Genomic DNA, 25,192 nt, shown 5'->3' with positions numbered 1-25,192 from the left:
CCGTGTGCTGAAGATGAAAAAATTGTATTGACATAAGAACTTAAAGAGCAGAAGGGAGAGGAGAAGTGATTTTCATATTCAGTGAGTAATATTCTAAACATAAATCATCATGTCATAAATATCAAATAGCTTTAACATAAAAGTCACTGTAATTTCACAATTAAATTTTAAATTATCCTCTGCCTTGAGTTAGGGTAATTCTGTGATAACAGGATGGGAATCGTTAAGGGATTTGGATCCCTTTATTTACAGGCCCCTAATGTGTCCAAACCCTTATACATAATTTTCTTTGTGTGTATCCCAGTTGTACTCTAAGATTCGATTTCTTTCAGGAAAATTACTGTTTGAAGTTGCGAACAGTAATAGCAGAACTGAAGGATTTGAACAAAGATAAAAATAATTTTTACATTATAACAAGCAAATAAAAATAACTAAAATATCGCAGACCGTGCGGTGAATATTTCCAATATTATAGTCGCGTAATTACGAATAAAAATCGTAGCAATGACGACATCGCTCCGACAGTGACACGCCGCAGTCATCGCGATTTTATCGACCCAGGGAATATGACTCGCAGAGATCTCCCACGTCAAACGTTACGTAGAACTATAACGTCCCATTCATTCTATGCCTGAATACAAGAAAAATAATCTGTAAAATGGAAGTCCTTATAAGAATATTGACAAATTCTCTTTATAAGTTTTATTCTTGTTATTGCAAATAATAAATAATACAATACCACTGCAAACGTTAAACAATTACTTAAGGTTTTCATTTGCGTTAAAATCTGAAAATGAATTTACGTTATATGAAAATGAATCAAACATGGCCGAAAGTGTAGATGTAAAAGTTAAAAATGATAATATTTTTTTATTTAATGTAAAAAGAATAATTATTTTTAATTTTATGAATTAGAAAAAAAAGTTAAATCTATGTTGAAAATTCGAAAACTTTTGGTTTAGTAATCAATTACGCAATAACGATATTTTCTTGTTAATTATTTTACGTGGATTAATTATATAGTTCTATATTTGCATGCAGCTTTGTTTGAATGAACGTCAAGAAGAAGTTTTGAAGGATGAATTAAATATCATGATTTCGTTTTAATATTAGGAATAATTGCAATTCGTTCCGTGATATATATTAAATAACTCTGGGAAAACTTATTCATTTATTATATAAAAGAATTAATTCAAGCAAAAATTAAAAACATTGTAGGCCCATTAATATAATTTAACTGAAATCCTAGTCACATACTTATAGTATGAGTTTCGGTGTTGTTGAAAAACATTTTATAAAATTATTAAAAAATGCTACTTCCGGATAGAAAGGTAATCTGTTTTTCATCCAGAAGGCTTCTGTTACGAATTTCGGTTGACTTTATCCAAACTAAAAATTTCAACCTTAAATTTCCTTTAATTAGGTTGGCATCGGGAAGGAAAATTAAAGACAAAATTGGTAATAATGGCCTAAAAATATATTTAAAAAAGTGATAAATTCTATTAAAATGTATAAAAAAATTGTGTGTTTTTTGTAACTATTATTGATGATATAAAAATTAAAATTAGTTGTTTTTATTTCCAACTCATTCGTCTGACAGGCACTGAGCGAACTGAGCCGGCTGTTTACTTATCTCATCTGCATTAAACATTTTACTGACCGGCCGGCGAGGCAACGACAGTGGCGCAGCCGGTGGAGCAGTTAAGCAAATCGTGAACTACCTTCAGTAATCTTTACCTCATGCACTAGTTAACGTCTGTGGTATTGTAGTGCATCATTCTGTTTTTTTTATCTCTGTTTTGCATATATACTCTTCATTCCTTCACACATCGGTCTGTAATAAATTAATATTGCGTCAGTATAATTTTATAGCAGTGTTACATCTTATATTTTTTTAACTACATCAGCATCAATTAAATTTTGACACTTAGCAATACGTAAATACATTTATTTTGGTGTCCATCAGTACGGTTACGTGAGTAGTAATATTTGTTTCTATACGATGGCTCAAAAATTGTTTTCTTGTTTCGGCTTTGTAAATGGATTTAAATTATAAATGCACACATTTGACACATTCTGTTTTGAGTGTTAGTCATATTTCACAATCGTACATAAGTGTAAAGAAATACAGAAACTATATGTACAAATTATGATTACTAGTTTTATCTTTTTAAATCTAATTCAGTCAAATTACTTAGTTTACATTCATCCTTATAATATGTTTATCGAATTGTGATGTTCTATACCACTAAATTTTTAGGCGAAAAGAAGTAATGTTTTTATTGAAAATTTTATATTTTCTAAACAAGACATTAATGTATTTTTTTTTAACGAGCAGATTAAAGTAATTTTTAGGCATTTTTTTCGGATATACCAATATTCATATATATAAAGTGTTTTAATTATAGAATTTAAAACGTGAATTTTTGTTTTATTATCGAACATTTCTTCATTGTACATTTCAGTTTATACCTGTATAACGAAGATTAAGTAGTAGTAAGCAAATAACAGTTTTTTCGTTTAATATCATAAAAGTACTAGTACTCAAACACTTGTTTGATATTTACAGGTTCAAATAATCATCATTATTAAATTTCAATCTGAAAATTTATTCTATGAATGAAAGATAGGTTAAGTAAAGTACAAACAATGAAAATTGAAGGCGTCTGAAATTACCTGTTTTACTGATAAATTTGCTAACCTTTTTTGATACATTTGTCCTCAAAAAAAAAAAAACCAGTCTGAAAATTTTAGTAGTTTTTTTTAGTTGGATTGAAGCAGGTTTAGGTAGTAATTTTTAATTTAGCAGAATATTCAAAAAAGAAACAAAATCTTTGTATTTATGAACACGAGAAGATTTTATTCATATGTAAACTCAAACTTCTGTATTACAAGGAAATATTTTTCGGAAGTATGGGACATTAGAAGCAAAATTAAAAAAAAAAATAATAATAACTGCATCTAGTTGTAAATATTGTATATAATTTAATAGTTTTTCTAAAAATTTAATCAGTTTTTATTTCGAAACAACCTCGGGGTTTCTTCTTGTGACATTTACTGACGTAAAAAAAATGATCTTTGAGGTAGAATGTTTCATATTAAAATTTATTTTAATATAAAATGTCTGAAATATTTGTCCCTGAAGAAAATGTTTAATTCAGTCTACCCTTACCGCATTATAATAATCGGATTACAATTCATAACCACTTCTTCTAAAGATATTATTTTAAATTAGCGAAATAAATATTTAAGAAATTACAATTTCTATAATTATTTTTTTAATCGTGAAAAAATACAAACAAGGAGAGCGCGTGTATGTGTGTTCTGTTCTTATACTTAATGTTTGCGCCACAGAGAACCACAATACTTAATGAATAACACTCACACGAGTTATGACATTCTATTATGAAAGACAGTATCGTAATAAAATATGATAATAAATAAAGTTAAAATAGTAAGTCAACATATTTGAAAAGACAACTAAGATTTACGAAAATTCATTAATAAAGTACAAGTAATAATATATAACTTAGCTGTTTAGTTATAAACAGCTTGTAAATTTACATTTGCAAGTAAATTTAAATCTACAAGAATGTTTTTTATTTTATTCTTTATACTTTTTTAATTTTTTTTACAAGGTCAGGTTTGATAAACCATTTTAGACTGTGTCCATTCTGAAAATGCAGTACCTACCTTTTACAATATGTTTTATGTAACGCAAGCATAAGGATCAGACAAGACAACAACGTCTCTATACATTTTATATTAAACAAGTTTTTATTGTAAAAAAAATATATATATATAGAAAATAAGAGTGGAGATTGGTGTGATTTTAACAGCTTTTTTAAACGTTTTGCTAAAGGTGTTGCGCTTTAAATAATCGTTTTTAATTAAGGTTTTTAGGTATAATTTATTTTGGTAGTTTCATATTTTTTATGTGGATGGTTCGGTGTATTCGGTAACCGTTCATATAAAATAGAATCCCATTTTAAAATAACATTCGCGAAGTTAATTATAATTTAAAGTATAGAATCCCCTAGTAGATCGCTGTTTAAATTCACTGGAAAGTTATAAGACCAAAAGGAAAAATGTTTTAGAGGCGAGTTGCCTATTTTGTTTAATATACTAAATTTTTGGAAATATATTCAAGTTATTTCCAATAGCTTCCTATTCTGTTCTATATTAGTTCTCTGAAAATACAAATTAATCTTCATTAATTTTCCTACTTAATTAAAAAAAAGAATAATCTATCAGCATTAAATCACTTAATCAGCTTTCAAATTTTTAAAAATCACTGATTTTTCTTATGAGGTAACACGTGTTACTTTATTCATTAGCTAATACCCGTGAGATTTTTTTTTTAAATTATTAAATACTTATAACATTAGATTTTATTTAACAGTATAAAAACAGTACTTACCATACTTCTGAATTGAATATTCAGTAATAAGATGAAAGTATCCTATAAGTTGGAAGTCATCTGTTTTCACAGAAAGAGATTCATTAATTTGTTACTTTCCACATCTTTTCAGACTTCCACTTTAACTTATAGATTTGACACGTGAAGCATCTGATATACAAAGAGCTCTATTCAGACTTTTTCTGAAAGTAATGATATTCTTTATATACAGCCAATCCCTGTGATGAACAACGAGATTGTGTCTAGTAGGTCTGAATATCACCTGTGAAGGTGATATGCGGGCTTTTTTTTCTTGTTTAGCCTCCGGTAACTACCGTTTAGATAATACTTCAGAGGATGAATGAGGATGATATGTATGAGTGTGAATGAAGTGTAGTCTTGTACATTCTCAGTTCAACCAAACCTGAGATGTGTGGTTAATTGAAAAACCCAACTACCAAAGAACACCGGTATCCACGATCTAGTATTCAAATCCGTGTAAAAATAGTTGGCTTTACTAGGACTTGAACGCTGGAACTCTCGACTTCCAAAATCAGCTGATTTGGGAAGACGCGTTCACCACTAGACCAACCCGGTGGAGTATATGCGGGCTTGGCCGGCTGTTATGTAACGTTGTTCTCCGTTCATTGTAAACGCCAACGGGGTCAAAATCCGTTATATGCCCACAAAGCTTCTGTGGTAGTTAGTTAGTTCTTATATTGCGTCACTTTTTTTTTGACAGGTTTACTTTAAATATTCTTAGGTTTTACTTTCTTTTTTTCGGATAGCTTAATTTAAAGCCTAACATTGAAATTGTTATTATGAATTTTTTCTCTGGACATTTATAAAATTTATTTATTTATTTATACGTTGAAAGTGTATTGTTTTTTTTAAACTATATAAATAAGAATAAAGGACATATAACGGGCTTTGACCGCCACCGGAAAACATTTTAGTACTCACATTCACTTACGTACTGGGCATGAGATGCGATCCTGAAAAGAATTATGCCATTTTCATCAAGTAGGTCTCATGCCAGGTCGCTCTCAACGGTTTCATTGTAACACTTAAAATGCATTCTAGTAGTGCGATATGCACACGTGCGCAATGGTGCATGCGTAACACATTAAGCATATTTGCTTACCAAAAAAATTTAATTTGTTTGAATCAATATATTTGCCTTGAAACGTATTGTTTATCGGTTTAGTTTACGTAGTGACAAAATTGTTATACTTTGAGTCTATAGTTTTTCATATATAAATGTATTTAATATAATTTATCAACATCGTATGTACGAGAAAAGTAAATATCAAACAGTATTTATAATTCATATATATTTTTAAATATTTTTTTTATACCTTTTTTACATAAGTGAACAGCGAAGGAGCTATTAAAGAAATAATTGAATAATAACGGGTAATTTTATATTTATGATTAAAATTAATATGTGTTGCGTGTAATGTGTATGCTTGTGTTTACGTGAGGCACTGGTGCGTACGTGCATACGAAAAAATGCTCCTATTGTTTTTATGTCTAAAAATATCGCGAATTATTTATTTATTTATTCAGTTTTTTACAAAAAGCTTCAAGTAATTTTTAAGTTTGCGTGCAAAGGGAGACAAATTTTTAAATACGACCTTGTAGAGTGCAGATAACACCATATTTTAATTCTTAAAATTAGCCAATAGAGAACAACGGAAAATATTTTAAACGTTATATTCTTTTTAGAGGTTGCTAGTGTTAATTTATTTAGAATTTAAAAACTCATATTGTACATCAAGGTTTTAAATTTACTATGTTTTTACGATATTAATGTAATACCTGAATATTTTTTAAACATTTAATTATTTGCATGACTTCTAGCCATAAAATGAATACATGGAAAACTATACATAAATCTAGATCAGTTGTATTACTGGGAAATTTCCATGAGTTGTTACTATTAAAAAAGGGAAATGTGTGTTTATATATATATATTTAGTCAGTAGGAAGTAAACACAATAACTGTTCGTATCATTGAAGTAAGTCAAGGGGTTTTGGTTTATTTCAATTTAGTTGTAGGGTCTATTCGTTAATCGAACGTATTGTGCGTTGTATTCTGAAAATCAGTGCGTTTCTCTGACTGCGAAACAGTGAGGCGTCGGAAACGAAAAGTCGGTCTTCTAACGTAGAACTCCGCAAGAGTTTTTTCCTTCCTAAATCTAATTATTTTTTTTATATAGATTTGGTCCGTCAATTTGAATTATATTTCTTAATAAGGTTTCACGAAATTTTATTCTTGATTTTTGTTGTTCTCCATTAAATTTAAAAAAAAATAATAATATTTTATCGAAGTTCTTCAATGGAGTTTTAATTTCTGAGATATGAAATTTGAATTTTAATATTTCAACCAGATAGTGTGATTAGAAAAAAGAGTTGACTATAAAATTGTTAGGATTAAGGCATTTACCCTGAACGTCCTAATATACAGAATTAAATTTTTACATATTGCTTTGTAAAACTGTAGAGATTGTTAATGGAGAAAAAGCTTTATGGTAGTCGAGGTTCGCAGCTTCATTCTAGTGGGGATATTCTAAATAACAATATTAGATCTCGCACTTGCCAGTACCAACACGGATTACCGTTATTTCAGTAAATAGTTGTAATTTAAAAGTCCTCTCTACCGGCTTTGTGATCTACGAGTTTAAATAAAATACCTGATTTATTAGACTTTTTTATACGATTAAAAGGCAGATCTCAAAAATATCTCATTCATAATCATCTAACTACTTGTTTTCGGATGTTAATCTGACAATTTTAACAGTAAGTTCACTTGTAATTTTTAAAGAACTTTTACGGCGATGTAAAAGCACCAAGTGATGTTTCACTATTCTTTTAAATTCTAGATAATAGAATCGTTTAAATATATCTTGATATGACGATTTTTACGTCGAAGAAGCAACAAACTATTCAGGCTTCGTCGTTGACATCATCTCCAACGTTTAATGTCGTCACCACGAAATCTGTAAATCAGTAACTATCTTTTATAAAAAAAAATTACGGAAACATGTGAAATACGCGATTGCCGGAAGATATTATAAGACTTAATAAGAAATTTAAAAAATGAAACGTTAAAAAATTGATTGTATATTTATCATCGATTGAAGAGAAAGTTATTAATTCCTTGCCATCGATTTGCTTCAGAACAAGTCCACAGAATTGTTAACGTCTTTAACGCGTTCGATAGTAAGCAGTACTGTTCTGCATTGTTATTAAATATCAACCAAGAATTTGATAGGTTGTGATATTCAGATATGTTACACGAATCGGAAAAAAATTAATCTCATACGTTTTACGTGATCTTTGAATCATATCGTACATCAAGGTGTTCATGATCGTACTGTGGTTTCACAGAGTCTGCAAGAATACTTAGACACTTTACAGGCACGGTTAGCAAAATGGAGTATAGACTTCGATGTAGGAAAGTCAACATACATTAAATTTACACTTCGTCGATGTAATTGTCTAATCCTATTTCTTGATGAGTAAATAATTAAGCAGCAAAGTTTTTTAGGTACCTTGAGCCGTACCAAATTGTAGGCTTACGTGAAAAATGACATTATTCTTAGAGTAAGCAATCTGATATTTACGCTAGACAGATGCATTAGTTAAATGATTGTAAGTTCCGTTTATTCATTATTTCAAACGTAACCTTTACAAATGTATATTAAAGTGAATTTGTCTATAGTGTTTAGCCTAAGAAAGTCTAGTGATTAAAAATAAAACTGTTCAAGACATTTAAATACCAAAAAGCTTCCGATCAAATATCGACAGGAATATTTTCAAAGACCCGTGGTTTATCAGCTAGGTATAGATTTTTTTAGATCTCAGTATTCGTATATAAAACAAAAATATCATAATTTAGCGACATAACAACAGAGACCCCATCACCCTACAGATTATTTTGTTAAGTTTTTTATAATATGTGGATAACATAAAAATTAATTTTAACTAACTCGTAACAATGTTCTCGATTTAATGAACACATTTTCTTAGTTTTATGTTACCTTTGTTATTATTTTTTAATTGTATATTTTTCGCTTATTGAACAGTAAGTAAATTATTATTGTTGGATTTGTAACTTTTATTCATTCACCGTATATTTTATTGTGTACGTAAATAAATTAAAACGTTTTTTAAGTCAGATTATGATCTCTGCTTGTGATCTCATGTGATTTTTATTAAAAATCACATCATTTCCTTATGAAATGAAAATCCCTTAAAACTATCACCACTTATAGGATCATAATTATATTACGTATATAGTGTTAAAAAAAAATACTTTTCCAATCGTCAGTAATGAAATTTTATTTATAAAATAATATATCTCTGTAATTTAGTTTAAAATATTATTTTAGTAATTATAAACATCTGTGAACACAGTATTAGCCCTGAAATTTAATTTGAACCTTAAAAAGATACAGATCTGTTTGCAAGTGCCAAACTTAGGTAGGAGTTGAAGAATATACTGAAATAAAAATAATGATGGTAAACGGTTCGATGTATTGTTAACGATTATTAACGGAACATTACTATAAAGAAGAATCATGGTTAGAAAAAACTGAATGATTTTATTAGAATTTTCTACGTTTCACATACATGTTTTAACATGTATGATCTGCAAAATAGTTTATATTTTGTTTAAATCAGCCAGGATACTGAATTAATCAGATTATTAGTATTTGCATTCTGAGAACTAGTAATCGGAAACCACTGTTTAAATTGTTTTTAAAATTCTTAATGACAAAATCAATCGTATTGAAAAAAAACACTGACGATAATAAAACATACCAGTATGTAAATTTTGTTCGATCTTGTACAAATAATAGGTCAAGAGTACCATTTAAAAAATATTTATTCAGTTGGTGTCAATTTAAATCGAATGTTATTCATATTACATCAAAAACTCTGCATATTAAACAACGTATACAGACATTTAACTACGACATAGTATATTACTTTTATCAACAAAGTGAGAAAAGATTGAATGTTTATTTTGTAGCCGTAGTCCAGTCTCGAACCCGTGATATTCTAAATGAATGTTAACGTTTTAACAATTACTGACCTAATTTTTTCAGAAAATGTTGAGCTATAATTTATCTATATACTGATTAATCGATACGTTTTTATTTATCAATGGAACTGTCTATTTTTTAAGCTTTAAAAAATTAATGTGAAAGTAGTAGGAAAATAAATTCAGTTTTATTTCTAACTACAGGCATCAAAATATCGGCTCACTGTTGTCTTGAGGACAACATTTTTTTCTCTTTATTGAATTCGCTCGGTTAATTGCTCTCCCTCCTACTTGAGAAGGAAGCCGTAAATGAAAGAAGTGTAAGTTGATTTTAAAATTGAGAGAGATTAATTTAATCTTACTCCCAGTTACAGCGTTATTTCTGGTCACACTGATAGAGCCACTATTACATCAATTATTTGTGATTGTCAGTTAACCTAGCCACAAGATAAAGTTTCCAATATATTATGTTTATCTACATGACTTATTTACAACAAGAAGGCTTGATTTTTTTTTTAAATCTCCGTTTCTGTTTAAAATGTTTTCTCAAACATATTAAATTTAAATTATATGTAATAATAAGTAAAAAATTATAATATACTATAATCTTTATAATGTCATTAAGAAAAAATAGTGTACAATTTTAAAAGCTACAAACCTTTTTAAAATCCTTATGAAAATTATTCCCGTGACCTTAAATTCAAATATAAAACCTTGTTTTCTTATTTTCTTGCGTGTTAACGCCCGCCAGTCGACAAAAAGAGAATAAGAGAAAGAAAGGATGTAGGTTTATTCCTTTCTCTTTCTCTCTCTTTCTTTCCTTCTTCATTCGACTGAATATGTGCGTGACTTCCTTTAGTCAAATGTTACTGGAAGTACAATTGACAAATACGTGTACAATTTTGAAAAAAATATTGTATGCGTAAGTTTCTTTTATTACTTTTTATTTCGCTTCTTCCCCAAGTGCTTGATTTCCCCTACTGCGTCGTGTTAATAATATGAATGCACAGCTCAACATCTGTTTTACTAATAAAAACATATCCGTTAATGATAATTGTTATTATATAATAAATAAGAATAATTCACATAATTTTTCACTTTTAAAAACTCACAGATTACTATCTGATTTACTGAAATCGATATCTGAGATTTTTGATTTGGTTAAAAGTCAATTAAGAACTACAGCCACAAAGTCAAAGCATAACATTGCAGTTTAAAAGATAAATAATAAACTACAGTTATTCATACATTTGCATCCTACATTGAATTCAATATTTACACTTAACACTACTATTATTTTGTCGAAATTCATTTGTCAAATGGCATTCACATCGTGACCATTCAGATCGTGGTTCAACACAGCCCTGGTATGAACTGTTTGATCGTACCAGCTGGTACCTCTTACTTTAGTAGTTTCCGACATAGCAGAAACATATTTCAAAAGAGGAAGTCATTTATTTCGTAATTTTTAATTGTAGCTCAGTTGTATTCTTGTCACGGTATAAGAATTACGCGAAGTAATTTCGAGGCGTTCTGAACTCGGCGAACACAAAGACCTTACGTGTTGCAGAAGAAATCTATATATGTTAAATGCAAACGAAGTGGAAATTAGGTACGAATTTTCATCCCTCAATCCAAAACAAGAATGAAAAAAAAAAGAATTGATTCCTAAATTCCCGTAAATAAATTTAATACTTTGAAAAGAGAATAAACATTCGGCACGAACGCCGATTAAGAAATTCTATGAAAATTTATTGAAGGATTTCTCTTTAAATCACCCTTAAGAATATGCAACTGAAAAAGCGGTTCTATATTTACAGTTTATATTTTCAAAGTGCTGAAAACTTTAAACCGAAGCATCATGTAAAAGAAAACCTTAACATTACTATCAACCATTCATATATTCTGTTTTCAGATCGAATTTCAATTGACCTTTCCGTACAAACACAGAATGTTTTGTAAGCTTGAAAAGACAAAGAAACAGAGAAAAGAGTGAAAAAAATTTTATTTTCCGTATTTTCAGCTAGTTGTTATGTAAAAATAAAAAATGCAGATGAAGTAACAAGTACGAAATATTTTACAATAATAAATCAAATATCTTACGAAGACAAGTAAAAATGCTACAAAATATAATAATTTTAAGATGTTAAATGAAACTATTTTAGTGCAGATTATTACTTTTTCAAACTAAATGACTTGCAGAAAATTTAGTTTTCTTTCATTAGCATATTTAAAAAAACGTGTATGAAGAATCATGCTGATTTTCTAAAAAAAATAAAAAAATCCGTAGACCATAATATTTATTGAAAGATTTTATTTATTTATGAAAACCTTTTGCCGTGTAGTTAAGACTTAGGTGTACGTTACTGTTATTATTTTATTTATTTTAAGTGGCTATATTAGTTAATTAGCAATTTCCTTCCGTTAACTTCTTAAAAATTATTATTTTATGTTATATTAATTTTATTCTCTTGACGTTTTTGCTTTACTGTTATTTCATGAAATTACAATATTTATTGTTTTTATAAACGTATTGAAATGTTAGAATCTTTAGAATTAGAATCTTTTATTTAATAAAGTCTTTCCACATGATTGATATTTACGAATGTCAATTCACGATCTGACGTCCATTTTTTTAACCTGAAAACTTCTAATTCTGAGGAGGACGTAATAAATATGTTTATGAAGTCTTAAGTAATGTAGGAGTCTTAAGACATTATTAAATATTAAAATATTACAAGGTTTGCATTAAAAATTTTCTCTTAAGAAAGAACGAACATCTAGTCGTTTATTTTAAACAAAGAAGTTCACTATGAGTAATCCATAATATTAATCATGTCATCAGATAAATTCACGTAATCATAATGTCATCATGACTGTTATAAGAAATTTTTATTGTATCGCATACTATACACTCGTGTTATATCTTTGCTTATGAGCTTTGTTATTTGCTAAATGACCTTAATAACGATAAAAGAATTGGCCTACCTTATTTTATTTGTTAACTTTAATAAATTCATTTCAATAAAATATAAAGTAAATTAACATTCTCGGGCACTTTTTAACCAAAGTCGTTTTACGCCTACCTAAAATGTAACAAATTCTAAAAATATTACTTTAACAGCCTTTATAACTAATCTTTTCTTTTTATTCTCGCCCGGTTTGGGGGGTTGGGGGTTTTTTGGACCATCCCAACCCACGGGAGAACACTCGCCTTGTGACGATTCCGGTCGCCACCCCCCCACCCCCCCGTTCCATTCTAGCCATTATGGGCTTTAACGGAGGCGTCATCTTTTGACCATCTAACTTTTTACATCTCACAGTAATAAGCCAGGCCGCGTTGGGATGCCACCGATGTAAATGCCTCGGTAGACATTTACATCAGTGAATTATGACTCAGCCTTTGCCTTCGCTGTAGGCTTCTTTCGGACATCTTGACTGTCCTACTTCGTTGCCCTCTGAACTAGCTAACCGAGTTCGCAGAAGCACGAACCCCGCGCCTAGTTGTACATTTTAATTGAGCTACTGTGAGTATGTCTCATAATAGTTGAGGCAAATTCAATAAATTACATACCACAAGAAATGTTGTTCGCAACAACGGAATTTATTCCTAGTTCCCTTAGTAAACTCAACTTTGATTTTTGGACCATCTCAATTACCCCCGAGGAAGAAGAACACCGGCCTCGTGACGTGTCTGCTCACCACACCACTCCCTCCGTTCCTAGTCATGAGTGGCTTAATTGGAGGACGTCTTCTTGCCCTCAAACTGATCACATTCCACAGTCATCAGTCCGGCCTCGTGAGATGCCATCGATGCAGATGCCTCGAAAGACATCCACATCGGTAAATTCCGCCCTAGTCAAGTTTTGCCTCAGACAGCTAACTCTACCACGTAGCCCTCAGGAACTGCTAAACTAACAGCCTACCCGCGGAAGATCAAAGATCCTGCGCGCCTAATTCTATTGCTATTGCCACCATCTAAACCGTATGTACCCACTTTACAAACGATTTTCAGTAACTTTCATGCCACGACAGCACATCAATAAATTAGTGATTGGAGTGCAATCAGCGAGAATGAATGTCCCAAAGGACATCAGGTCTGGTTCGTTCAGGAGCTGAGTATAACCTCTAGTCTCCCACTTCAGCTCCAACTTTGAGGACCGCTTGGATTTACAGCTAGGTTGATCGCAACCAACATTTACTTATTTGCCCCCTTAATAATTGTACTCCCAATTTAATAAATCGCCATGCTAAAGTGTGTGAATCGTACCCGGGAGAGTGAGAACACGCTCCCGAACAAGACCCCCCATTGATACTTGAAATACTCTAACCGGGGCTCGGTGCCAAGCACGCCTACCTCCGGCCAATCAAACTATCCGGGCGGACCCTAGCCAGCCGGGTAACTAACATTAATCAACCCGCAGTCGGTAGTGCAAGATGTGAGGAGAAGTAGACTAGCCAAGTAAAATTAATAGTTTTTGGACCATCCCATCCCCGTAGAGGAAGACATCCGCCTAGTGACATTCCGGTCGCCACATCCCCCCCGTTCTAGTTTTTGGACCAACGGTTTTTTCTGTTACTGGTAATTTAAAAATAATAGCTATTCCTGTCAGGAATAGTTTAGAAAACTTACAATTTTATTTGTTTAAGCTGACTAAGAAAATGTGCATTAGAATAAAAAAACGTATAAATATATACGTAATGATGTTTTACGTAGACACATCAAGTAGATTGAAAACTTATTTTGTTACCCATGACGTCAGATAGATATTGAATAATAATAGCCATCCGTTTCTTATTTTATTTAAATTATTTATTTCTTGAAATTAAGTATTAATGAAAGAAAAAGATTAAAACTTCTAATTAAAAGGCAAAATTGTAATTAAAAGGCTTTAAATTAAAACCTTCTAATTAAAAAATTAAGATTAAAAATTTACTACATAGTCAGTGGCGGCTCGTAATTAAAATTAGTGGGGGTGCTGCTCCAGAAAATGTTTTTTCTGGGCCTTTTCAAGGCCATGGTTAAAATTTTCTGTAAAATAAAAGAACCGAAAAAAATGAATCAAATAGAACAGCTGGAAACAGGATAATAATCTAATTCTACACTTTATCACATTCAAGAATATGGTACACGATTTTTAAGCACATGATGCTTTAAAAACCGTATTCGGTTTAATAAAATGTCAATGCAGATAATATTTTTTTTTGTATTAGTAGATAACAATTTAATAAAATGTCCGCTTAAAAACACTATAGTCACATGGTGCTTAATTTAAATTTCTACGTACACAGAAACAAATACATAATTAGTTTTTACTAATTACTTTCTCTTTCGCCCTTCCCGCGTGTTTTTGGACAGATTTTTCAATCAAAGAGCCCGTGCTTAAATCCGCCATCTTCTGATTACTATTGGAAAAATAACTATACCATTTTCATATTCCTTCCACCGACTAAACTAGAAAAGGGAACGAACAAGGAACGTTCCATACTCATGTGCAGTAAAAAACAACTATCTTCCACTAGCACGCCAGGGTCGGCACTGCGGGAGAGGTAGTTCTCTCTCTCCTTCGCAGCCTTACTGAATGTGCGCATGCGCACAACAGCCAAAAACCACGCCGTTGGAACTGAAGCGCACAGTTTCACACAAATTTTTGTATCTTTTTCATACGCTGGGGGATGGCTACTGACATTGAGCTTAAGGATTATATATTGTACACGTATAAAGAAAGAATTAAAGAAAAAGGACTCATTATATTAAATGTTATCGATAATATCAAGTAGAAATAGGGAGTGCTGTAGTTCCACAGTGCCTATACGCGAACCGCCACTGTGCATAGTTCTGATTAGGTGGGTCAATGTAGATATTATTTGCTTTTGTTTGTTCAATATTTCATCATAATAATTTTATGATAATATGGTCTTGTGATCTGTCTTGTAATCTGTCTTGTGATCTGTTTGAAGAAATTGCAACAAGGTACGATGCCGACTTCTTGGTGGCCACGGAACCAAATGTGTACTTAGCGGCCAGGGGACAATGGGTGACTGACAGGAATGGGGATGTGGCCATCAGGAGGATTGCAGGCAATGTGGACTACAACCTGTATCATAGGGGTGATGGTATTGTAGCCGTAGAGTTAACCAATATAATAATAATAGGAATTTACATTAGTCCTAATTGTACTACGGAAGCCTTTAAAAATAGACTTTTTGACTTACAGCAAGTCATGACGCGCTCCTGTAAGAGAACCCTTGTCCTAGGCGATTTCAATTGTAAGACAGCGCTAGCTGGTGCGGCCTACACGAATACTAGAGGAACTGCTTGAGGCTAATGGCGCGAATTGTGTTAACGACGGAACCGCCACTTATAGCGCAAGAGGACATAATTCGATAATTGATTTGGTTATAATCGACAGTAGGATCCGTACTGACTCAATTGACTTTGAGGTCCTTAACGAAGAAACTGCTAGTGACCGTAGGGCCATTTTAGTCACCCTTAGAGAGTACCTACCAGGAAGAAGACAGTTAAACATCTTCAGTAGAATGACAGAACAACAGATTCACCGCGTTACCAACAACGCAGCAAACAGAATCAAAAATTGTCCACAACTAACTCCTGAGGCGTTCCAGGATATAATTAAAGAGGAGATATCTAAAATACCGCCGAGTAACAATAAATATCAACCGGTTTATTGGTGGTCTGCAGAGATAGAAGAGCAGAGAAGAATCATGCAACGATACAAAAGAGTAGCTCAGAGATTACGCGCTAGAAATAGAACGGAAGAAGAAGGTCGTCTTGCGATAGAGCAATATAGACAAGCTAGGAAAATACTCAACTTCCTTATCAAATAAGCTAAAAAAAAGAAATGGCTGGAGTTGTGTGAAGAGCTTAACGTAGATCCCTGGGGAAAGGCATTTAGGATAGTGACCAAACGCCTGGGAAGATACGTGCCGACATTGAGTGCTGAAATGTCGGCACGACAGGTTAAATTGCTATTTCCCAGAATAGAAGATCTCAATAGAGAGGTAATTGAGTGTCAGGCTGGCAGGTTCACTCAAAAGGAGGTTTTGGAAGCCATCATGAAATTAAAAAATAAAAAAAGTCTAGGACCGGATGGCATACCTACCGCCATCATTAAAGACCTTGCCAGGATCATACCCTGGGAATTAGTGGATGTTGCAAGTTATGGCTTACAAAACCGTAACTTCCCCAATAGTTGGAAAGAAGCCAGAACTGTTTTCATTCCTAAAATAGGACCAAATCAGGAACAAGTAGGATACAGACCAATCACACTAATAAATAACATGGGTAAGGTAGTCGAAAGACTACTAGAAACCCGACTCAGAGAAGAAATCGAGGAAAAATATTGTTTACATGAGGAGCAATATGGTTTTAGAAAAGGCCGGTCTACGATAAACGCGATCGACAAAGTTAAGACCTGGGCATTAAATAGTAGAAACGGCACGTGGAGAACTAGGAAAATCCCACTTATTATAATGTTGGATATAAAAAATGCTTTTGGATCTGTTCCTTGGAAAGCCATTATCGCAGCATTACAAGCCATGAATATAAGTGATTATCTAGTCAACCAGATTAATCAATACCTTTACCATAGATTCATTGAGGTTAAAACGTTAGAAGGAAAATCCACATTTGAGATATTTGGAGGAGTTCCACAAGGATCAGTCCTTGGGCCTATACTGTGGAATATTTTTTATGATAAAATTTTTAGATTGGATTATCCCGAGGGGGTTTTTGTTGTTGGATATGCTGATGACATTGCTATCCTAGTGGAAGACAGAGAAGTTAACCTAGAGGATAAAGCAAATCAGGCGTTACGAATAATTGATGAATGGCTGGTAGGAAGCATGCTACAGATATCCCCTAACAAATCCTGTTGTTTGGTGTTTTCAGGTAGAAGACCTATTAGAAACCTCAATATAAACATTAGAGGAGAGAGAATTAAGGAGGTCAAAGAAGCAAAGTATTTAGGGGTTCTTTTGGATAAAAGCCTAAGATTTAGCAAACACGTAGAGATGATTTGTAAGAAGGTCACTCCTTTGATTAAGGCATTGAGGACTCTTTTCCAGAACCATGGTACACCGAAAATGGTAATAAGGAGACTGATAACTGCGGCTACCACGTCAGCAATTTTATATGCGGCCCCGATATGGGGAGATACAATGAATATTCAGAGAAACAAAACAAAATTAAAAAGAGTATACAGGCTTGCTTTACTGCGTGTAGCCGCGGGATACAGAACAGTGTCATACGACGCGTTGTGTATATTAACGAAGGTTATACCCATTGACTTACAAATTAAAGGAAGAACACTTAGATATAGGGGTATGTCCAAAAATGAGGTTGAACGGCTAATTGATCAAGAGTGGCAGGATACATGGACACACTCTAGAGTTGGGGATTGGACCAGGCGACTAATCCCCAACATAAATACGTGGACTAGTAATAGACTAGGTAATGTAGATTTTTATACGACACAACTGTTGACGGGGCATGGCTCGTTCGGCCATTATCTGTTTAGAATTGGAAAAAGACCTACCCCACAATGTGTGTACTGCCCAGAGAGTGATGATGCGGAACACACTGTGTTTGTATGCCCAAGGTGGGCTCCAAATAGAAGAGAAATTTCGGAAAACGGACTTACACCTGAAAACCTCTTAAATTGGATGGTCTATAGTGACGATTACTGGGATTGGTTCCGTAGGTTTGCCGGGGAAATCTTACGCACCAAGGAAGAAGAGGACAGAAGAAGGGGTTTGTGAATTTTGGGTAGGGAGGACAGTCCCTCCGTGGAGGGCCCGTACGCCGTGGTGTGCGGGTTCCTGAGAAGGGGGGGAACTCCTGGGGAGTGTGGGACAAATAAAAGACCGAGTCCCGGTTGGCGGTGCCGCTCTTGCGGGTGCCTCGGCGCTTAGTGGAGTCGGTGCCGCTGATTAGAGGCAAAGGCATAATGACCGAGACCCGGTTCCCTGCTGAGGGGATGGGAGGTGGCGTAGCCATACCCCGTCTCCGAGGCAGGGGATTAGAGGCAGGCGAATAAAATAAAATTAAAGATCCGTGACCGGGGGAGCTAACCTGCCGGTGGGTGGGGGACGCTCCCTTAGAGTAAAAGGACACTCTCCCCGACTGAGTATACTTAAATGGATATCCGGTCGGGGAGAGTAGGGGAAAAAAAATGTAGATATTATTTGCTTTTGTTTGTTCAATATTTCATCATAATAATTTTATGATAATATGGTAAAATTTTACTTTTATATTGCAAAACGTTGCTGTTAAATTGTATACGGAATATAATTATTTGTTGACTTTTTGTTATACAATTAAATTATTCTGCTATGAATAAATAGGTTAATGAATCTATCAAGTATTCTACAATATTTTAAGAAAGAAAAGTGTTTTGATCACTGACCTGTTTAAAATAGATTTTAATTAATTACGTCTTTCTACGGTTGATCGTAACTATTAGTTTCGTTTTATTATGTATGGAATAAAACCCAATATATAATGTAATAATAAATGAATTCACTTTATTTTATATAGGCTTCAGGAATATGCGTTCTACAGTTATTTTATGTTTATTTTAACTTATTCTATTTGTGTTTGGCGGAAACATTCAAAATCGTTCATCAGGTGAAAAACAGATAAAAATTTTGTTTTAGGTAAAATAACCGGGAAAGTATCGTCTACTTTTTTTAAAGAACTGATTCGTTCCGTCTATCGAAAAATACGAAAATATAGAGTTCATGTAAATACATTATTCATTTAGCAGCTATGCTAGTTCAATATAGCCCAATTCATGTTTCTTTTTACAGAGCCATATCATTCGTTCAAATTAATCAGACGACGCGGTTGAAATTCGTTGTATTATTGTGCTTATTATAGTCTACAATGATGTCTTTATTGTATCATGATTTTTGCATAATATTTTTAAATGTTTAATTCTTAAGGTAATCCTGAAAAGCATAAAGATGAAGTTAACACGCGAGCTAATCAAATCACCCATTTAAAAAACCTCTTTTAAATACCACACCTCACGTTTTTATGTATATTTAAAGTTATAAATACAAAACTATTAAAAATTCATATTAAATGGCATAAATTCATAGCTGAGATTTTTATAGCATTCTATTTATAGCAAAATATTAAAATTTAGTACCGAGCAGTATTTCTGATCAAATGGGATATTTAAATTACGTAGTAAACCATTTCCATACATTAAATTATTATTCTAACTGAATTCTTAAATTAGTTCGAAAGTCCATTATACTGTGTTAATTATACTTTATTAATGAAACTGTTAAGAACTAGTATTCTGAAAAAGGGAAAGCGTTGAAAAATGTTATATAGGAATTCTTTCACGAACAAGCGAGACTAAAAGGAGTAATATGACACAAGTCAGTAACGGTAATAATAAAATCTGTTGAGAAATTTTAATTTTCAGAAAAGAGTTTGTAATGAAATACTCCTTAAAATGCCGTAGCATTACCAGTTCAAAATCGCTTTTCAGGGACTTATCCGTTTTAAAAAGTAAATTATAATCTTTTATAAGAATAACTTTTACTTGTTACGTGGACTGTACAATCTATTATTGTGAAGTAGTTGAGGTTTGAGATTATTTCACTTGGTTGAACTGTTTCACTATTTCGGCATCATAAAAGAAAAATATTTTTGTTAGCAAAACTCTAGTTATTTTACTCTGACAGTCATATTTTGTTACTAATAACACGACTTAAACGCTGAGATGAATTTCACCGTATTCTTTTTTAACATACTACGATAGAAAGTGACGGATAGGGGAGTTGTTTGTTACTTGAAGCATACAACCAAACAAACCATACAAACCAACATTTCAACCATTCCTTTCTACTTCAATTATTATCTACACCTTCTCCTGCCAATTTGCAAAGTGTAATTGCGTTGTTTAATCTTAATCTATAAATTGTGACACGAAGATTGCGTTCTGAAATAAACTAATCGTGTTTAAGATAATGCAACTATTGAATTTTCTTTTGACAATATAATGAGGCTTTAATCGTTGACATAAACAGCATTTGTAATACACCCACACAACTACTCGTTAATTGTTTCACGCATAATTTGCGCTAAACATTCTCGTTAATTATTTTGAAGGTTTTTTTAGACTTAATAATTATTACACCGATAAAATTAACCTATCCTAAAAAGTGATGTGAAATAAGTGACTGTTTGCTACGATTTTCTGTTCTGTGAAGTCGAATCATTTACAATCTGTTTATTTACCCTAAAATCATAATTCACCGTACAACTAACATTCTCCAGTGTTACTAGAAAGGTTAACTGCAAACCCGGTACGTTATCAACAAAAATCGACCAGAAAATATTTATTTACATTATCAAAACTAAAGCACCAATATTTAAAATACGGTATAAGATCTACAGGCGAATGCTGTAACTTTCCCTTTAATGTACAAAATGCAAATGCGAAAGATAAAATCTGAAAAAATGTTTGTTTCATCTTAATTTCGTTTACTGAACATTTTGGCTCGGAGCAGAATTAAATTTTGGTTTTGAGACGTTAAAATATTGTGTGTAGGACTGTAAGTTCATCCGTTGTACTACGTTTTAACAAACATTTTTTAATCTGTCGGTAAAAAATGAAATGTAAATCGATCGAAAAGGAAACTTCCCGTGACGTTATTAATATGCTTCTTATGTCATATCTTTTTCATTAACAAAAAATAAATGAACCGTCGCCTTTTTTATTATTGTTTACATTTTTAGTGTAAATACAGCTGCATTGGTTGTAAGTTGTAAAAATGTGTTTAAACATATAAATTATTGTATGTAACAACACATCGTTTAAAAAAATAGTTGATTTATTTTCTAAAAATGTTGTTAATATACTAAGGGGACGGTAATTTTTTTAAGCGAAACAAATTTTTATGAACCGGTAGTCTGGTAAACATTACTTATTCTCCAAAAAAGCAAGAAATCGGTTTCTTTGTATTTTTTCTTATTTAAGAAGCGACTACGGTAATTGTCTTAATATTTTATTAATAAAGATTTATTTTGTATATTTTCATAGAATTTCACGGTTAGATGCTTTGTGAACGTTGCTACTGGTATATGATGTAAGTTGAACGAGTTTTTTATTTGAAGTTTGAAGTTTAGAAATTTTTGCACTAGTACAGTAGAACCAGTCACATATTACGGTATTCGTTCGATATGTTGCAACTTTGTTTTTTTTTAAGCTTTCCGTATACAGTTAATGTTTTCTGAGAGATAGAATCGTTGTTCCAGTCTGGCGGAGCATTGGCCTCCGTTCCAGCTCGCACATTTCGCACCTACACCTTTTATTTCGATACTTTGTTTCCATTATAATTCCTTTCAATAAAGCACAGATTTACGATTTTTCTAATATAATGTAAAATTGTAATATAATGTATAATGTAAATATATGATTTTTCTAATATAATATTTATAATTTTTTTGTTCTAATATAATGTATTAAACTAAGAGAAATTATCAAGACTTGTTTTAAATATACGAATTGATATCAAACTAACAACTATAGCGGTTATTAAGTTTTGCGGTTAGGATACAGGTTTCTGTCAGCGTCAGATAATTACAGTCTTTTCAGCGGTTGTTTTTATCGTTCTTAATTAAAAATGTACATACATATTCCATTCATTATTCTTTTAATCACCTTTATGACTTTATGATTTAGATCGTAATTCATTCTTTTATTAATTAAATTAAGCTACGTAATTATAGATATAGTTATAAAATTGTTTTATTTAGAAAAAAACGTTTACGTATCTTATAGATTATACATTTATTATTAGAAGACCTTCTCGATTAGGTTAAACGAGTACAGTGATAAAATTCAAAAAGTCAAATAGAGGATGAAAGCAGGACATTTAGTTTGTGATCGACGAGCAATGCCATATAACTGCGTATCTGAGGTAAGTAAATCACCTGCTTTGAGGTATACTTCTTAAGGGTGAATTGAAATTTTATTCCTATTATTGAAGAAGGTACTTTACGACGGTCTCGTTACATAACCCGGTCTTTTTTTTATAAAAATCTAATATTTATCTCTTATTAATGTCGTTTTATTAAAAAATATAAAAAAATTAAAACATTGTTAAAAACTTATTATTTAGGCAAGTTTTATTTTGAAAAATATGATATCCGTGTAAAATGTTCACGGGAAAAATATATTCACACCGTTTTTGTGTTTGTAATAAGTAGTAGTTGGATTCATAGTAATATTCACACCGTGGTTGTGTTATAAGTTGATACAGAAAATATATATATATTTATTAAAAAAAAAAATAGATAATATTAAAAACCACTAAAATTAAAGACTTACTGATCCAGAATTTTACAAAATAATTGTACCGTGTACTAAAAGCGGCCTTGTCTTGAGAAAGAATCTTTAATAACAAATTTATTCAAAATTTAATTAATTTTACTCTATAAAACATTCTATTCTTTACTGTATATACATCGGTCATCGACATACAAGAATTCCTGACTTCTACACTAACTCGGTCTAACATGATAAAACAGTTTACGACTTCCAAAAACGACAAAATAAGTAATTTATACTATCATGCATAATTTTCCATTTAAACGTTTCCGTAGATTCAGATGTGCTGCCTGAGATTAACCTTCTCAAGTCACGAATAATTTTGAGCTTCTCCTTTTGATCGTCTATGTAAGCGTAATTAAAAATTTTGACATTTAAGATCGGTATTAAAACTTAATGCAATCATTTTGTTTCGGATCGTCATTACCCTTCCAAGTATCAATGATAATTATAGTTCCAGGTCTTTCATTAACAGTTATCACCGATAATAAAGTAATCGAGTCCTGTCAACAAAAAAAAAATTACGTAAACAAAATAACTATTTTAGTTTTGTCGACTGTTCCTCCAGCAACTCATTGAATCTTCGACGGGTTCCACATCTTAATATGCTTTTACGTGTATGTACTCTTTCTCAGACATCTTCTAATTTATCTGTTTTCTAAAACAGGTTTCTTAATATTTCCCGTTGACCGATAATTTTTTTTTCCTTAATAATATAGTATAAAGTAAAACGTTGTGGCTTGTATAGCAGTTTTTTTCGCGATCGGGGATTATTCTTCTGAAAATCTATTAAACCGTCTTTTCTTAATTTTTTTAAAATATTTTTTTATTTGTAGTCTCATCAACAATTAAAGTCATTAGCGACTGCAATGTACCTAAATGTATCGATAAACGTGTAGTCTTGAACAGTCTCAGGTCGACCATTCCTGATTCGTGTGGTTAATTGAAACCCAACCACCCAAGGACGCCAGTATCTCCCCTCTCTCTTATATAACACGATCTAGTATTCAAACCCAAATAAAAGCAACTACCTTTACTAGGATTTGAACCTAAGAACCTTCGATTTCAAAATCAGCTGATTTAGGACGACGAGTTTTACCACTAGACCAACCCGGTCGGTTCTCCTAAATCTAATTTACATTTTGATTGTATTCATCTCTCTGATGAACTAATCTTTTCACTACTGTAAGTAAACGAAAAAATGTCATTCCAATTTCGTAAATAAAATAATTTTAAATCGATTTTCTGTGGATTAAAAATTACATACAATTCACTTTCAGATTAATGAAAACTCATCCAGAGAACTCTTCGGAGGTAATTAGAAGCATCTTAACTGAATTTAGTGATAGCACTTTTGTCAATGCGTCCGCATAAAAAGCTGAAAAACCTGCTTGAGTATTAAATAGAAAATTTATATATGATGTGTTATTGTGTTTGTTCAGTATATTGTTTCTGTAAAATTTAACGACTAATGGAACACTGCATACTTTCGGAATGTGTCAGTTATGCGTCATTGCGTCCGAAATTTAAAATTGTAGCTAATATCAGAAATATTTTAGGAAACAATACGGCCAAAGTCTTATTATTTCTTAAGGCCATGCATCTGTATTCAAATATTTGATTATTAGTATAATGTCTTTGATGTAGATTTGTTGTTTTAAGTTAGATTTTCAATAATGTTTTTGTTGTGGTTTTTTGTTGCTTTTAGCATACAGAATAGGCGTTTTACATCAGTGTAATTTTTAAGTTAATTTTTAATTGCTTACGATATGCGTCCGGATGTTAATAAGACACTTCGTTGTGCGTCCAGGAAAAAAAATATATATGTGTGTACTTCTATGAGGTGATTTACGAATGTTGGTTCTTTCGTGTGTACTGGTTATAATCTCTTTTTATCTCTGTGAGCAAATGTGCGACCAGTCTGCTCGATGTACTTCTTATTGGAGTCAGGCTGTTTAATCTTTTTACTCCTGGGTCGCTCTGAATATCATTTTGTATTTTATTAGTTTGTAATATGATCTTGTAAATTTTGTTTGTTGTATTAAAAATGATATCACGTTTCAACATGCCGTTCAACGTGAATAGATATCTCTATTATAGGTATAATATGAGGCAAGCATTATGAGCAAGTCATAAATAATAGAATAAATATTTACCATCCCTAATAAAACTGGTCGCAACACATACCCACCGGGTTGGTCTAGCGGTGAACGCGTCTTCCCAAATCAGCTGATTTGGAAGTCGGGAGTCTAGCGTTCAAGTCCTAGTAAAGTCAGTTATTTTTACACGGATTTGAATACTAGATCGTGAATACCGGAGTTCTTTGGTGGTTGGGTTTCAATTAACCACACATCTCAGGAATGGTCG

At 32.0% G+C, this 25,192-nt stretch overlaps 1 protein-coding gene across 5 annotated transcripts in view; it reads left to right on the top strand.

The window, feature by feature from the left end:
• The first annotated feature begins 1,737 nt into the window (after positions 1-1,737).
• LOC142318754 (uncharacterized) overlaps positions 1,738-25,192 on the top strand; it is a 90,514-nt gene continuing 67,059 nt past the window's right edge. For 2 of the 5 annotated variants that reach the window (XR_012755044.1, XM_075355192.1), the window contains exon 1: positions 1,748-1,975. The gene's annotated coding sequence lies outside the window, so the exon portion shown is untranslated. Of the gene's footprint in view, positions 1,976-22,316; positions 22,416-25,192 lie in introns of those variants that run through there. The other 3 variants (XM_075355201.1, XM_075355219.1, XM_075355227.1) reach the window with 3 other exon arrangements.

Source organism: Lycorma delicatula, chromosome 1, assembly GCF_047948215.1.
Source record: "Lycorma delicatula isolate Av1 chromosome 1, ASM4794821v1, whole genome shotgun sequence".
NCBI lineage: Eukaryota > Metazoa > Arthropoda > Insecta > Hemiptera > Fulgoridae > Lycorma > Lycorma delicatula.
Note: the sequence above shows the minus strand (reverse complement) of the source record. Positions and strands in the feature narration are given on the sequence as shown.